The sequence below is a fragment of the Coffea eugenioides genome, chromosome 3 (genome assembly GCF_003713205.1).
Source record: "Coffea eugenioides isolate CCC68of chromosome 3, Ceug_1.0, whole genome shotgun sequence".
Taxonomy (NCBI): Eukaryota; Viridiplantae; Streptophyta; class Magnoliopsida; order Gentianales; family Rubiaceae; genus Coffea; species Coffea eugenioides.
Window position 1 is genome coordinate 12,935,128 of NC_040037.1, and position 8,274 is coordinate 12,943,401.

Below are 8,274 nucleotides of genomic sequence, written 5' to 3' on the forward strand. Positions count from 1 at the left end.
AAAGAAAGGTAGATTACAATGAATTTCAGCCTCGGATTAACACTTGTCCATGACGATTTTAGAGGGCAAAATAATGGTTCGGGTAAATGACTCCAATAGTCCGTCAACTTTAATCAGTGATCCTATTTTGATCCAATAAAACATTAATCCAATAAAACTAAGGAGATTTTAAGAAAAGTGAGTTCTTTTCCTTTTATCAGTTTAATCCAATTCCTGTATTTTTTACCTAAAAAAAAGCAAACAAAGAAATAAAAGTAAAAAATGTAAGGTTAAACTTGTATTTCAATTTTTTGGCATCCTTTTAATGTAAAAATTTGTCGTCTTCTCCATAGTATATAGACTACCCAAAAATATTGTCTTATTTTCCCTAAAATCTTTTATTATTCATTTTTTTTAACCAAAAAGCTTGGATTTTATTGCTTCGGAACAGTTCTTGAGAGGGACAAAAGCCCTGACCTCAACGATACAAGACAGCTACAAGACACCTACTTACTTAACTCAACGTCGCCGAATAGACGGGTAGGATAGTTTATTCAACCGATATTCACCCCTAACTACACCTGGTAAGTCCCTGAAATGTTCATAAATACATACCGACTCAACCAAGGCACACCCCACATTGGCTAGAACATCCGCAACCTTATTGGCCTCACGATAGCAATGCTTGAACTGTACAACCCCCTGAGAGAACTCGCAACACTGCTCGATCTCATAACTAATCGTCCACAGGCATTGATAATCGTTCCTCAAAATCTTTATTAGCACTAGCGAATCCGACTCAACCACCAACTGCTGTAAAAAATTCCTCTAGGCACATAGACTCAGCCCAAGCACTAACGCTTTGGCCTCGGCCTGCAAGCTAGTAGCAACATCAAAGCAACCAGCGAAAGCGAAGATGAACTTCCCTAGCCATCCTTAAGAATCCCCCTACCACCACTCAACCCCGGGTTTCATTTGGAGCGCCTATCTATGTTAGAACCTGCCAATGAACCAGATGAAACTTAACCACATCAGGGCGCTGCTCCACCAATCCCAAGAATTGGGGCCAAGATGCGACCTGTTGTAATTCCCCAAATTTCATCCAGTATGCGTCTTTCAAGTTTTAAAAAATAGCGCGACAAACAGATCGGACATCCTTAATAACCCCTTCAAATACTGCTGAATTCCTCGTCTTCCATAAATTCAAACACACAAAGTTAATCTTTGTCTTCAAATTCCTCGTCTTCAAATACTGCTTAATCTCTGTCTTCGTATATATCACTTTCAGTCATGACTTCAGGCTGAATAATAATGATAACAATCTATTAAAGTTAGCAAAATTCTATAAGGCAATATTAGGTTTGTTATATTTTCTTAAAGTGAAAATTTTCATTTCTTTTAGTTTGCATAATTTATTGGAAGGATAATACTGTTGTTTTTGGTTAGTCGACTCAGTCAATCATTAAATACTTAATCATTAGAATGTTTGTGCTAAGGAGGACACTCTGTGGGCAAGACGAGTGCACAGTGCTTTCATTGTCCTCAAACTAATTCATTTTAAAAAATAATAATTCTAACCAATTTAATCCTCAAATTAATTTTTCACTTTCAATCATAGGTAAGAACTCCACATCCCTTGGAAATATGATATTTTTATAAATTTAGTCCTGTATGAAAATTATGCTCAACCTCATGAAATGTGTAAAATGTAGTGTAATATTTCCCCCAATAAATAATTCCTTGAACTTGATCAATTATCCAAGTGTCCTTGGAATTCAGCCATTGAATTGATTGTAGGACACTGACACTTGCCCAAGTTTAGTATTCCGACTAAAAAACGCACAACAAGTTTTACACGTTATAGAAAACAGAAGAGAAGGTCCCCGTCAAAATGTGAAAAAAAAAAAATTAAACTTTGAAACTTTATTCTAATGGCTACCATTGTTTCTTGTTTAGACTTAAAACTGAAACTTTTCATGTTTTTAGGTTATTGAACGTTTGATTTTCAAATCCTTCTTTGATATTTCTTATGTTCACAAGTAGCCCTTAATAAGAAACTTCAACATATTTCGTTAATGATTTTCTAAGAAATGAAAATAAAAGGAAAAAAGATAGAGAGAGAGCTAAACAAAAGACAAACAAAAAAAAGAAAATGGTATAGAGAGCAATTAAGTTGGGTCCTAGGATTCCCGATCAATACCCAGCCATTCTCATATTTAACTGGGCATCATTGATCTTAAATCCCATAATTTTTAAATCCATTCCGATCCTCCCAAATTTCCTTTGGCTTTGGGCATAGATATCCTATTGAGACTTGGAATTATTTTCCACGGGTAATTTGATTGGAAAAGAGTAAAAATAGCAGTATTCGACAAATACGGATTAAGCTCTCAATGCACTAAAGTCACTATGCCGTTGAGAGGTCATTTTCTGCAATTTATGAGAATGGTTTGACACCCAAAACTTTGACTTGCAGCTAGGCTCGAAACCGCAAACTCATTCCTAACGATACTGACAGCTTTGACCACTGATTTGCATAGTTTATGCCGACGCGAGGCACGGAGACAAAGTAAGTAGTTCCGAGTAGGCCAAGCAGGTCTATCATTAAGTTCTGATGGCATGCTAGCTGTGTGGGTAAAATGACTCAATCGTGGCCTGAGGTATTGTATGGCGGAAAGCCCATCTTAGCGTTATGGCAGTGCATCAAAGAGCGAGTAGTACATGCTTCAAAAGATGCTCATTTTCTGGAAAACGTCTCTTTAACGAAAACATAGTTCACTCATTGTTGTTGAGCCAAGTGACAATGAACTCGACACCTATTAAGGTCTTGCTTTTTCGATTGCTTTAGATTTTATAAAATTTGATTATAGAAATTGATTACAAGAAATAATTAGTATCAGTAAAAACTACTATTTGGGTATTATAGATTTTAGCTACCAAATCTATAATCAGGATATAAAAGTAATAAAAAAACGTCACAAAAACTAGTTTTTCAACATCATAGTCTATAATCGATTGCCATAATGAATCAAGAACAACCCCAACACTTTTATGAATGGAGAAAATAACGTTAGAAGAATCACTTTCAAAAGGGATCCGACTATTTGACTTTAGATTAGTTAGGATCCGACGCGATTATCAGATTATTGGGGTATTACTCACAAAAAAAAAGGCATAATGGATTGAGAATATGGTAAATCATTACAAATTGATACTCATTCTTTTTTTTTTTAAACTAGAGGTGTGAAATTTAAGAAACAAAAAGAAAAAATGGTAAATTTTCTATACACTGATATTATATATACAATCACTGTTAAATTTATGATACATGTGCAAAAATTAGATTTTAAAGATAAATTTTGCATAGTTATCAGTCATCCAAAACTGATAATATGTACATTATTAGTGTACAAAAATTCATCCAAAGAAAAAATTTAGGATATCTAGTTCTTGAATTCGCAATCTTAGTTAATGGATCATGACCCTCTCGACAAATGAATGTTTGTTAGAGCATTCATCACGGTGAAGTCTTCGTGAATGCATTAATGAATGATAGCTAATAAGACAAGCAGCGGTTTAAGCAGTGAAGCAGCAAGTTTTGACTTCTTGCAATGCCAAGATAGGACAGCAATATAAATGAAATTAGAAGGTCGCAATCGCATTTGAGACAACAAAAGGCTTCATATGCTGTTTGTCAAGAAAATTGGCTTAGGATGTTCACATTGTAAGTTTTCAATTTATATTTCTTTTTATTCTATTTTATAAAAAAAAAAAAATCAATGAAGTAGAACGTACATATGTTTCCCGGCAAAAGCTCTGTCAAATTCGACATTTACCAAAAGAACTTGAGGAGTACTTTTATTAAGTGTGTGTTTCTGATGCGCACTGGTTATGTGGCACTGTATATAACTAGTTTATCCCAAATGCCAAATTTGATAATTCTTGACACCAAATAATGACTTGAGTTCCTACACCTTCTTCCTGAAAAATATTGCTTCATTTTACTCCATACTTGAGTACACCGTATTTGACGGTTACGTATGACCAGTTTGCCTTGCAATTGAACCATATATGTTGAACTAGGAAAAAGTGTTAAAGCGATAAGGGAAGGAACCATTGTTTCGAAAATCGGACCGGATTGGCTAGTTCGACCGATTGGCCGTGAACTGGTCATAGTTTCTGTCCGGTTCATACCTTGGGTTAATTGAAGTTAAAAACTGGTAAGAACCGTTTGAATTGAATTGAACCGTTGAACCGGTGGTTTTTTGTTTTTGTCTATTAAATTGAAATATATATATATATATCTATAAGAATAGGTTTTCCTTAACCCTAAAGACTAATTATTAAATGGCACATCCACTCGCTTTCTTCTCATTTTTTTGCCTTTTATCAAGTTTGCATCTCTGTCACTACAACAAAAATGACCTTTAACGGCATTTAAAAGTGTCAGTAAAGATAATTTAAACTGACACTTTACTTTTCCTCACACCTCGGACAAGTGTTGTCCCTTCCAATGTGGGGATAGGTTCGTACTATTCAAGGTGTTAGGAAAACTATGCTATTATAGCATCTCATCTGTCAACAAAAATCCATTTTCTTAACAATGGAAAGTATCGGAATATTGTCGAAGTTGTTGAGCTATGCTGACACTTATAATTGCCCGGAGTTTTTTTTTTTTTAAATAAAGAAGCAACCTGATTGTGCTTCCTGCTATACATTCCGTCAATCAGATACCCAAAGGACTTGTAAAATTATCCCAAAGAATAGAATATTGTCGTAATTTAAAAGCAAAAGCAAAACCTAATGCTCAAATATCATTTATTGAACTAAAAGTCAGTAACAAGTACTAACATAGCTAATCGAAACTGGGTTACAGAGATTGGCACATAACTGGGTTACAGAGATTGGCACATAACAAGTACTATTATAGCACCCATAAACTGGGTTACAAAGATTGGCACATAACAAGTACTATTATAGCATCCATAAACTGGGTCACAGAGATTGGCACATAACTCTGAGGAATGACATGACCAGCTGCTGCAATTGGTGAACAATCACGTATTGCATTGCCTTGTGGCATGAGCCTAAAGACGAGAGATGTCCTGCAGGGCAAAGTGTACTGATCAGTTGAGAAATTTCTTCAACCTATGACATTCTTAGGCAACTATCAAATTACACTTAAGCACCAATATCTACCTTCCGCCACTAGAACGATGTGAAACCGCAGGCCTCAGACCAGCTGTAGCATGGAAGAGAGCCTTGCCTGTGAGAAATAAAAAAGCCACTATCAGCCAGGTACCAGCGGCCATTGGGGTCACAAACCTGGAAATAATAGGAAAGAACTGGTGGATAATTAATCAAGAAAAACAAAGTGTTGAAGCATTACAATTCCAAAAATGATCTAGTTGAAATGTAAAAAAAATGTATAAGCAGTTAAAAAGGAATCCAGGAAATTGGTATATATTGTTGCAACCTACCTACTGATCATTAAAAAAAAAAGTCCAAATATAGGTTACAACACTTGAAGTCCAGGAGCATCTGAGGAAATTAGCGTCAACAGCCCCTTCTCTATTTCACCATTTCGACTCAGCTTTCCACCTCCTGTAGATCCTTTTCCATTTAGTGAGTGTGTACTGGAAAAGGTTGCAACAAGCACTGATGAAGAAGCCTGTTAGCAGGCAATGGGCTATCGTCAAGCAAGTGGTTGAAAACACTGCTGATACATTCTAAATACAGATAAGAAAACACTAAAGTAGACCACTAAAAGCAAGCATATATACTCCAAAAAACATGACTTCTATTTTAAGTTCAAAATAGAAGTCATCTCTAAGAAATCCCCACAAGCATCTTGATATGATAAAAGGGAATCAATCCAAGAAAACGATCAAGAAATGTAGGCCACTAACTCTCACTCCTCCTCGGCTATTTGCCCCTTCTCACTGACATAGATACCATCAAGGAACTTCCGGATATCTTTGTTCTTCACATGGCATTTCTGTCCACAATAAGAAAAGGTTGTATATTAGCTATTCAGCCAGATGAACTACATTTTAAAGACAAGTGACAAGGAACAAAACTTGCAGATTCAAATATCATAAATATGGCACAGAGTGTCTCTTACTTGGTTTATCAGGGCAGCAGATCCGGAAACAAGCTCAATGTCATTGCCATCCAACACCAATTCGTCCTTAACCTTCTCAGACCAGATAACAGTGACTTCTTCAAGCATATCCACCTTCCTCACCTGATGCAGAAAACATCACACATTACAAAATGTTTCCCTATCAGAAAACATCACATATTTTTTTGGTTCTGATCTAACATTTAAGGGACTGACTGCAAGTAATTAATTATAATTCATGACTAACATATGAAAACAAATAGAGTATATCGCTCAAATATTGCAATTTGACTTCGAAATCAATTCTCATGCTTTCTTAACAAATCCAACACGGTTAGTTTATCTTCCATTTTAGAGATAATTTCAGAAATCTCTCTTTAAGGTTTCTAACAACTCCTTCATCTTTAGGTTTGATCATCCTTTAGGTATTATTAAACTTACATTATACGCAAGAAAGATATATGCATATGTATAATCCTCTCTCTCTCTCTGTATCTGTCTCCGTCTGCTGCGATTTCAGCAGCGGACTTTTGTGCATACCAAACACATAACTAAACTTACAACCAATTTATTAGCCAACTCCTGACTTTGGCTGGCTAATAAATTAAATTAAAGAGTTCCAATGGTAGCAGCAATCAGTTGAATTGAAGCTGTCACAAAATGATCGAAGCAGGTTTTGATAACTACCCCTTCCATAACTAAAGGAAAAATATCCAAGAGCCTACCAATACCAATTGTACAAATAGCCACTTAACAAGACTACAAAAGAGTCCTTGCCTTGATAACAGAGGCCTATCTCTTTCTTTATTTTAATGCCTTCTCTCTGTCAAACATTGTCTCAATTGCAACATTCTTTCCCTACATTTCTTATCCACTTCGATTTGATAACAAATTTAATTCGTGATCATGTCATTGTCATGCATCATCATTGTAGGAAGACCTTTCATATATTGGCTTTAATTCTTCTTTTAAGCCTATAGATTATCGCTGACACGAATAGAAAAATACCTTGTCCGCTGCTAGATGTTAGGAGTACATAATATAGATGCAGACTTCCCAATGGCTTCTCGTCACTCATCAGGATAACATTAACAAACTACCACTAAGGACCGACGTTGTCTTAGTCATGTGCACTTTGGAATCTTTTACAGCATCAATACTACCTTCTACTTTGGAATCTTTTTTCAGATGCCAACACCACCGGCATCCACTCCTCAACCACCGGAACTTCTGCAGCAACCACCACCATCATCCTCTCCTCCTATGCCAACAACCACAGCTTCCACCGTCTCATCGTCCACCGCTCTTCCACCACCCATCACCGCCACCACCTCCACCTCTTCACTCCCTTCCACAACCACATCACCTCCTCTACCTTCTTTACCTTCTCCTTCCCAAAACCCTCAACCCCCAACATCCACCCTCAACCCCCAAATCACCAACTGACACAAAATAATTACCCCAAAAGAACTCAAAATCAGACAAAAGTAAACAAAATGAAATTTTCAAAAAATTAGAGAAAAATTAGCGGATGGTTTACCAAGGCGAAAGTGCTAGTGCCGAAGTAGAGTCCAGGAGGAGGCGACATTTGCCTCTGATCGCTGAAATCCAAGAAAGAATAAGTGCAGATGCTGCGAATTCCGCCCTAAATCTAAGGTCTCTCTCAGACTCAAAGCCCTAATTTTCGTCGGACACCAGTTTGGATATTAGAAATGTTGGGGAGATCGGCCAGGGCTTCCCCTAGCTTCTGCATTATTCAGTAAGGCAGAGGACGGGAGAGTGGCCGAGAGAGGCGGAGGGCATAAATTGGTAAGAAAATTTTGCGGGGAAAGCAAAATTTTGGCCAAGAGTTTTGAGAGAGAGTTTGCCGAGAGAGAGAGAGAGAGAGAGTTTGTGAGAGAGATAAGAAGAAGAAAAATTTCACGAGGAGGCAAAATGAAGTTTTGAGATTTCACTTAAGTGTTTTGGCAAAGAATCTTCCGCCAAAATTAAACCACGTCGTTTGTGTTTTAATTTTTCTTGATGTATCTCACATTTTCACAAGTGTTATGATAGAGAGCCTAAAGATACATTATTATTTTTATATCAGATAAAATAAAAAAAATTAGAGCATATATTATTAAGTTGATAATAAGTGTCATAATAGAAATGCTATAATGACATAAACCAGT

The 8,274-nt window shown here is 36.4% G+C and overlaps 1 long non-coding RNA gene across 1 annotated transcript; it reads right to left on the reverse strand.

The window, feature by feature from the left end:
• Window positions 1–5,748: 5,748 nt before the first annotated feature.
• On the reverse strand, window positions 5,749–7,197 carry LOC113764617. The gene is made up of 3 exons (XR_003467649.1): window positions 7,112–7,197; window positions 6,104–6,226; window positions 5,749–5,977 (listed from the first exon to the last, which is right to left on the reverse strand). It is a non-coding gene; the product is annotated as an uncharacterized LOC113764617 (long non-coding RNA).
• Window positions 7,198–8,274: the final 1,077 nt, after the last annotated feature.